General features: G+C 38.2%; 1 long non-coding RNA gene across 1 annotated transcript; it reads left to right on the plus strand.

Moving 5' to 3' along the window:
* The first annotated feature begins 2712 nt into the window (after positions 1-2712).
* LOC133561398 (uncharacterized) lies at positions 2713-4071 on the plus strand. The gene is made up of 3 exons (XR_009808675.1): positions 2713-2913; positions 3556-3845; positions 3915-4071. It is a non-coding gene; the product is annotated as an uncharacterized LOC133561398 (long non-coding RNA).
* Positions 4072-9339: the final 5268 nt, after the last annotated feature.

A 9339-nucleotide genomic window follows, 5' to 3' on the forward strand; every position in this document is an offset into this window, starting at 1 on the left:
TATACAAATTCAGTGTAAAAAAAAAAAAAACAGTGCTAAAGAATTAAATGTAAAAATATTACGTGTAAAAAAAGTCAGCTTAGAAAAATTCAGTGTAAAATAATTGTGTATAAAAATTCAGTGTAATAAAATCAGCGTGAAAAAAACTTAGTGTATAATAATTCAGTGTAAAAAAAAAATTCAGTGTAAGAATTCAGCGTAAAAAAAATTAAAGTACAAAAATTTAATGTAACAAAAATTCAGTGTAAATAAATCAGTGTAAACATATTCAGGGCATTCAGATTCAGTGTAAAATAATTAAGTGTAAAAAAAAAAAAAATCAGTGGAACCAAAATTTTGTGAGGAAAAAAACAGTGTAAAAATAATTAAGTTTATACAGATTCAATGTATTAAAAAGTTGGTGTTTAAAGAAATAGAGTGTAAAACAATTTAGTGTATAAGAATTCAGTTTAAAAAATTCAGTTTAAAAAATTATGTGTACAAGTATTGAGTGTAATAAAAACAGTGCTAAAGAATTGAACATACAAACAATCAGTGTAAAAAAGTGAATTTATAAAAATTCAGTGTAAAATAATTCTGTGTATAAAACTTCAGCGTTAAAAAAAGTCAGTGTAAAATAATTCTGTGTATAATAATTCAGTGTAAAAAAATCAATCAGTGTATAAGAATTCAATGTAAAAAAATCAGTGTAGAAAAACTTCAGTGTAAATAAATCAGTGTAAACATATTCAGTGCATACAGATTCAGTTTAAAATAATTAAGTGTAAAAAAAAACAAGTGTAACCAAAATTTAGTGTAGAAATAAACAGTGTAAAATAATTAAGTGTATACAAATTCAGTTTAAAAAAAAGTTGGTGAATGAGAATTAAGTGTAAAGAAAGAAATACAGTGTAAAAAAATTTAGTGTACAAGAATTCAGTTTAAAAAATTCAGTGTAAAAAAAATCAGTGTATAAGTACTCAGTGTTAAAAAAAAAACAGTGTTAAAGAATTGAACATAAAAACATTCAGTGTAAAAAAGTCAGTTTATAAAAAATTTAGTGTAACAAAATACAGCGTAAAAAACTCTGTGTAAAATAATTATGTGTATAATAGTTCAGTGCAAAAAAAAACAGTGTATGAAGATTCAGTCTTACAAAAATTCAATGTAGAAAAAATTCGGTGTAAATAAATCTGTGTAAACATTCGGTGCATACAGATTCAGTGTAAAATAATGAAGTGTAAAAAAATAAAAATCAGTGTAACCAAAAATCAGTGCTGAAAAAAAATCAGTAAACCATAAACAAAATACATGTTATTTTCTTCAGAAACTGAAACTTATCTTTGAAATATTATTTATTAAATATGCCAAGAATGGAACATGTTGTAGTGTGTCTGTTGGTGCGAATGTTTGTGTTCGTTATAATCGGCCCTCTGAGGGCGAACATAACTATGATGTGGCCCTCAACAAAAAACATTTAAACAGCAAATTATTTTATTAACATGAAAACATGTGATAGTCCAAAAGAATGTATAACATTTTTCATTAAAAACTACTTAAAAATCAGTAGAATGCTCAATAGAAGCAGTTTTATCGATCCTTTAAATTGGCCTGAAATTCCCCCAAAGTGATGAGTTCAGGTAACCTCTGATCCTTCTGCAAGTCCTTCCATGACCATGGAGCTGCATATCTGAATGCTTTGGGGGAGGTTTTAACCAAGATTTGTGGTGGTTTTAGGAACAAACATACCAAGTAAGACCTGCGACCTTGAGCTTTTGCGACTGGAATCTAAAAGATCACAACTAGGGGGGAACCAGACCAGGGACGATGAACGCCGATCCTTCTGTAACTCATTCCATGACCATGGAGCTGAATATCCGAATGTTTTGGGGGGTTTTTAACCAAGATTTGTGTTGGTTCTAGGAACAAACATACCAAGTAAGACCTGCGACCTTGAGCTCTCGCGACTGGAGTCTAAAAGAACACAACTAAGGGGGAACCAGACCAGGAACGATGAACCTCTGATCCTTCTGTAAGTCATTCCATGACCATGGAGCTGCAAATCTGAAAGGTTTTTTTCACAAGATTTGTGGTGGTTCTAGGAAAAACATACCAAGTAAGACCTGCAACCTTGAGCTGTCGCGACTGGAGTCCAAAATAACACAACTAAGGGGGAACCAGACAAGGAATGATGAACCATTCGATCATTCTGTAAGTCATTCCATGACCATGGAGCTGCAAATCTGAAGGTTTGTTTTCCAAGATTTGTGGTGGTTCTAGGAACAAACATACAAAGTAAGACCTGCGACCTTGAGCTGTCGTGACTGGAGTCTAAAAGAACACAACTAAGGGGGAACCAGACCAGAAACGATGAACCTCCGATCATTCTGTAAGTCATTCCATGACCATGGAGCTGCATAGCTGAATGTTTTGGGGGGGTTTTAATTGAGATTTGTGTTGGTTCTAGGAACAAACATACCAAGCAAGACCTGCGACCTTGAGCTGTCGCGACTGGAGTCTAAAAGATCACAACTAAGGGGGAACCAAACCAGGAACGATGAACCTCTCATCCTTCTGTAACTCATTCCATGACCATGGAGCTGCAAATCTGAATGTTTGTTTTCCAAGATTTGTGGTGGTTCTAGGAACAAACGTACCAAGTAAGACCTGCGACCTTGAGCTGTCACGACTGGAGTCTAAAAGATCACAACTAAGGGGGAACCAGACCAGAAACGATGAACCTCTGATCCTTCTGTAAGTCATTCCATGACCATGGAGCTGCAAATCTGAATGATTTTTTTCCAAGATTTGTGGTGGTTCTAGGAACAAACATACTAAGTAAGACCTGCGACCTTGAGCAGTCACGACTGGAGTCTAAAAGATCACAACTAAGGGGGGAACCAGACCAGGAACGATGAACCATCCGATCATTCTGTAAGTCATTCCATGACTATGGAGCTGCGTATTTGAATGTTTTGGGTTTGTTGTTTTTTTACCAAGATTTGTGTTGGTTTTAGGAACAAACATACCAAGTAAGACCTGTGACCTTGAGCTGTCGCGACTGTAGTCTAAAAGAACACAACTAAGGGGAACCACACCAGGAACGATAAACCATCCGATCATTCTGTAAGTCAATCCATGACTATGGAGCTGCGTATCTGAATGTTTTTTGTTTTTGTTTTTTACCAAGATTTATGTTGGTTCTAGGAACAAACATACCAAGTAAAACCTGCAACCTTGAGCTGTCGCGACTGGAGTCTAAAAGATCACAACTAAGGGGGAATCAGACCAGGAACGATGAACCTCTGATCCTTCTGTAAGTCATTCCATGACCATGGAGCTGCATATCTGAATGTTTTGGGTTTTTTTTAACCAAGATTTGTGTTGGTTCTAGGAACAAACATACCAAGTAAGACCTTCGACCTTGAGCTGTCGCGACTGGAGTCTAAAAGATCACAAGTAAGGGGGAAGCAGACCAGGAACGATGAACATCTGATCCTTCTGTAAGTCATTCCATGACCATGGAGCTGCAAATCTGAATGTTGTTTTTTTTCCCAAGAATTGTGGTGGTTCTAGGAACAAACATACCAAGTAAGACCTGCGACCTTGAGCTGTCGCGACTGGAGTCTAAAAGATCACAACTAAGGGGGAACCAGACCAGAAACGATGAACCTCTGATCCTTCTGTAAGTCATTTCATGATCATGGAGCTGCAAATCTGAATGATTTTTTTTTCCAAGAATTGTGGTGGTTCTAGGAACAAACATACTAAGTAAGACCTGTGACCTTGAGCTGTCACGACTGGAGTCTAAAAGATCACAACTAAGGGTGAACCAGACCAGGAACGATGAACCATTCGATCATTCTGTAAGTCAGTCCATGACTATGGAGCTGCATATCTGAAAGGTTTTTTCCCAAGATTTGTTTTGGTTCTAGGAACAAACATACCAAGTAAGACCTGCAACCTTGAGCTGTCGCGACTGGAGTCTAAAAGATCACAACTAAGGGGGAACCAGACCAGAAACGATGAACCTCTGATCCTTCTCTAAGTCATTCCATGACCATGGAGCTGCAAATCTGAATGATTTTTTTTTCCAAGATTTGTGGTGGTTCTAGGAACCAACATACTAAGTAAGACCTGCGACCTTGAGCTTTCGCGACTGGAGTCTAAAAGATCACACACAAGGGGGAACCAGACCAGAAACAATGAACCATTCCATCATTCTGTAAGTCATTCCATGACTATGGAGCTGCAAATCTGAAAGGTTTTTTCCCAAGATTTGTTTTGGTTCTAGGAACAAACATAGCAAGTAAGCCGTGCAACCTTGAGCTGTCGCGACTGGAGTCTAAAAGATCACAACTAAGGGGGAATCAGACCAGGAACGATGAACCTCTGATCCTTCTGTAAGTCATTCCATGACTATGGAGCTGCATATCTGTATGTTTTTGTTTTTTACCAAGATTTGTGTTGGTTCTAGGAACAAACATACCAAGTAAGACCTGCAACCTTGAGCTGTCACGACTGGAGTCTAACAGATCACAACTAGGGGGAACCAGACCCGGAACGATGAACCATTAGATTCATTCTGTAAGTCATTCCATGACCATGGAGCTGCAAATCTGAAAGGTTTTTTCCCAAGATTTGTGTTGGTTCTAGGAACAAAAATGCCAAGTCTTTCATGTGACCTTGATATGTAGGGACTGGAGTCCGTGGACTTAAAAGAACCAGATCAGGCAGTGATTTGTAGCTAAAACACAACGATAAACCCTAATGAGGAGCAGCTTTATTAAAAAATGGAGGAACGAAGAATAAAAATGTGTTTGAAGAGTTCTTGGGGGTTGAGAAGGTTCAGGAGGTTGTCCCTCTGAGCCTCTCTGAGCCTTTGATCGTCCTCTAAGCATCTTCAGCGTGACCTCTGACCTCTCCACAGATTATTGCTAATATTCCTTGCGTTGTTGCCGCAAACCCCATCTTTGGCTCTTCTGCCCACGTCCGCGTTGTCACGTAAACACGCCAGCCAGGCCCCCGTGGGGTACCCCTCACCCCGGACCTCCAGCCTGGACTCTGGACAACGACTTTTTGGAGCTCCGTCAGGTCACGTAATGCAGGTGAGGAAAGAGGTCGGAGGTCATCGCCGAGGCTCCGCCCACCCAGTTTAATCTCGCAGGGTGGTGGGGGGCGGCCGGGAGCTCATGGGGGTCATTTGGGGGTTTGCAGGGTGACTGAGGTCACTGTGATGTTAACCTGCTTAGACCTGCCAGCCTCACCCGGCAGGTACAAGACATTGACGCAACGTTGAGAACTTCTTAAATTTTTGACGACGTTTAATCAATGTTGGGTTCTGATTTTTGATTGAATTTTTGTCATTTTCCCAACCAAAATTCTACGACTCAAATACAACGTTGAAACAACATGCTTTTTAAAGTTTAATCAATGTTGGGTTCTGATGTTGATTTGACCATTGAATGTTGATCATTTTCTAACCAATATTCCACAACCCAAATACAACGTTGAAACAACATGCTTTTTGACAAAGTTTAATCAATGTTGGGTTCTGAAGTTAATTTGACCATTGAATTTTGGTCATTTTCCCAGCCAATATTCTACAACAAAAACCTAACATTGAAACAACATCCCTTTTGACAACGTTTATTCAATGTTGGGTTGTGACTTTGATTTGACCATTCAATTTTGGTCATTTTCCAACCAAAATTCTACAACCCAGACACAACGTTGAGACAACATGCTTTTTGACAATGTTAAATCAATGACGGGTTCTGACGTTGATTTGACCATTGAATGTTGGTCATTTTCTCACCAATAATCTACAACACAAATACAACGTTGAAACAACATACTTTTAAACGTTTAATCAATGTTGGGTTCTGATGGTAATCTGACCGTTGAATTGTGGTAATTTCACAACCCAAATTCTACAACCCAAATACAACGATGAAACAACATGCTTTTTAATGTTTATTCGATGTCAGGCTGTGATGTTGATTTGACCATTGAAATTTGGTCATTTCCCAACCAGTATTCCACAACACAATTACAACGTTGAAAAACATGCTTTTTGACAACAATTAATCAATGTTGGGTTCTGACGTTGCTTTTTAATGTTTATTCAATGTCAGGTTGTGACGATAATTTGACCATTGAAATTTGGTCATTTCCCAACAAATATTCTGCAACCCGAATAAAACGTTGAATGATTTTTAACATCGTTTAATCAATATCTGGTTGAGAAGTTGATTTGACCATTGAATTTTGGTAATTTTCCCAACCAAAATTCTACGACTCAAATACAACGTTGAAACAACATGCTTTTTAACGTTGAATCAATGTTGGGTGCTGACGTTGATTAGACCATTGAAATTTAGTCATGTCCCAGCCAATATTCTACAACACAAACCTAACATTGAAACAACATCCTTTTTGACGTTTATTCAATGTTGGGTTCTGAAGTTAATTTGACCATTGAATTTTGGTCATTTTCCCAGACAAAATTCTACAACGTTAAAGCAACATGCTTTTTAACATTTAATCAATGTCTGGGTTTTGATGTTGATTTGATCATTGAATGTTGGTCATTTTCTAACCAATAATCTACGACACAAATACAATGTTGAAACAATATGCTTTTTGATGACCTTTAATCAATGTTGGGTTCTGTCGATGATTCAATCATTGACATTTGGTCATGTCCCAACCAATATTTTTCAACACAAACCTAGCATTTGACGAGGTTTATTTAATGGTGGGTTCTGACGTAGATTTGACCATTGAATTTCGATCATTTCCCAACCAATATTCTACAACTCAAACACAATGTTGAAACATTATTTTTAATGTTTATTAAATGTCAGGTTGTGACGTTCATTTAACCATTGAATTTTGGTCATTTCCCAACCAAAATCCCCCCCTAAAATATATATATTTTTTAAATAACTAAATTAATTAGTATAACAAAACAAAGATTGTAAAAAAGATTTAAAAAATTCCGGAAATGCTTAAAATGCCCAAGATAGTGTACAGTGGATCCTCGATTTACACATTTTTATTATATTTTTCATTCTTTCATTTGATAGGGAAAAAATAATACAGGTACTAAGAAACAGACCCCCCCCCCAAAAAAAAAATATATATATATATTTAAAAAAAATAATAATAATATAACAAAACAAATACAGTAATAAAGACAAAAAATATTCTGAAAATGCTTAAAATGCCCAACATACTGTACAATGGATCCTCGATTTACAGACGTCATTGGTTCTTGAACAGGGTTCGTTAACCACAAAAGTCTTTATATGAAAAAATATACATATGACTTTTGTCATCATTTTGCCAAGTATAATTCCAAATAGTTGCCAAAATTTGTGAGTTTTCTTCTAAAACTGTGACTTTTGTCGAGCAAAATTACGACTCTTTTCATGAAATCGGCCAAATTTTTAGCTTTTCTTGTCAAATTGCGACTGTTAATGAGTAAAATTCCCACTTTTTTTCTTGTGAAATTGTTAAATTTTTCTTGTGAAATTCCAACTCACTTTTCACAACAAGCTTTTTTAAATTAATATGCATAGTATGTATATATTATTAATGTTGTAAATACACATCTTTATATATCTAGAAAGGCTGGTCCTAAAGAGGGAGGCATTTTTCTCAGGTCCCCAGAAGGTCAGAAGTACATGTGTGTGTGTGTGCGTGTGTGTGTGTGTGTGTGTGTGTGTGTGTGTGTGTGTGTGTGTGTGTGTGTGTGTGTGTGTGTGTGTGTGTGTGTGTGTGTGTGTGTGTGTGTGTGTGTGTGTGTGTATGGTTGTGTGTGTGTGTGCGCAGCGTGATTTACCCGGCTGTGTTTCCTCCGATGGCTCATTGACATAAATCAGGTGTCAGTGTGTGTGTAGCCAGGAGGAGTTAACAAGAGTCCTCAGTCCAAACACACTCGCTATGGTGTAAACCCGGGGAGAAAGGCTCCGGGCATATTTCTGCCGCCGAGACGCCGGGGCGACGCTTTGTCATCCGGAGAGCGCCGCTGAAGGCGGGCACGCGTTTTTTGAAGTGCGTCCGCCACTTTCCCAAGTCGGACCACATGCGGCGCCAGGGGGGCGGGGTTAAAAGTTCACATGCGGCGATTTGTCGCTTCCATGGAAAATGCGAGCTTAGACCATCCTTCCTGTGTTGTCGTCCTTAAGGCGACTGACTCACGGATGTTTCTTGGGATTTTTTTTTTTTTCCCCCCGGATAACATCTACTGTCCGCCCATGTTTACCAACCACTTCCTTTCTGGCCCCCCAGGGGCGGGGTCAGAGGTCGCACTGTTAACTAGAACTGTTGCCAAACTGAACGAGCCTTTCTGCTTAAAACGCGATGACATTTTTTTTGTATGAGAAAATTGAATTATTAAGTTGGGGCAACTCTGTACTTTTTTTTGTACAAAAACTCCAAAACCAGTGAAGTTGTCACGTTGTGTGAATGGTAAATAAAAACAAAATAAAAATTCTTCTCAACTTATATTCAATTGAATAGACTGCGAAGACAAGATACTTAACGTTCGAACTGGAAAACTTTGTTATTTTTTGCATATATTAGCTCATTTTGATCTGGATGCCTGTAACATGTTGTCAAAAAAGCTGACTGAGAAAGTTGAGGAGTGCTCATCAAACGCTTATTTGGAACATCCCACAGGTGAACGGGCTAATTGGGAACAGGCGATTGCCATGATTGGGTATAAAAGCAGCTTCCGTGAAATGCTTCAGTCGTTCACAAACAAAGGACAGGGCCAGGGTCCCCACTTTGTCAGAAAATACGCGAGCAACTTGTTTAAGAACAACATTTCTCAACCAGCTATTGCAAGGAATTCAGAAATTTCACCATCAAAAGGTTCAGAGAATCTGGAAAAATCACGGCACGTAAGCCATAATATTACGGTCCTTCGTACCCTCAGGCGGTACTGCATCAAAAAGCGACATCAGTGTGTAAAGGATATCACCACATGGGCTCAGGAACACTTCAGTAACTACAGTCGGTCGCTGCATTTGTAAGTGCAAGTTAAAACTCTACTATGATAGGCCAAAGCCATTTGACAACAACACCCGGAAAGGCCGCCGGCTTCGCTGGGCCCGAGCTAATCTATGATGGACTGATGCAGAGTGGAAAAGTGTTCTGTGGTCTGATGAGTCCACATTTAAAATTGAGTTTGGAAACTTTTGAGGTTGTGTCTTCCGGAACAAAGAGGAAAAGAACCATCCGGATTGTTCTAGGAGCAAAGTGTAAAAGGCAGCATGTGTGGTGTGGAAAATACATTTCTACAAAACTAGCAGTTTATACTTACTTGTAAAAAATAAGACCCTAACTAGC

Source organism: Nerophis ophidion, linkage group LG11, assembly GCF_033978795.1.
Source record: "Nerophis ophidion isolate RoL-2023_Sa linkage group LG11, RoL_Noph_v1.0, whole genome shotgun sequence".
In the NCBI taxonomy this organism is placed as follows: Eukaryota; Metazoa; Chordata; class Actinopteri; order Syngnathiformes; family Syngnathidae; genus Nerophis; species Nerophis ophidion.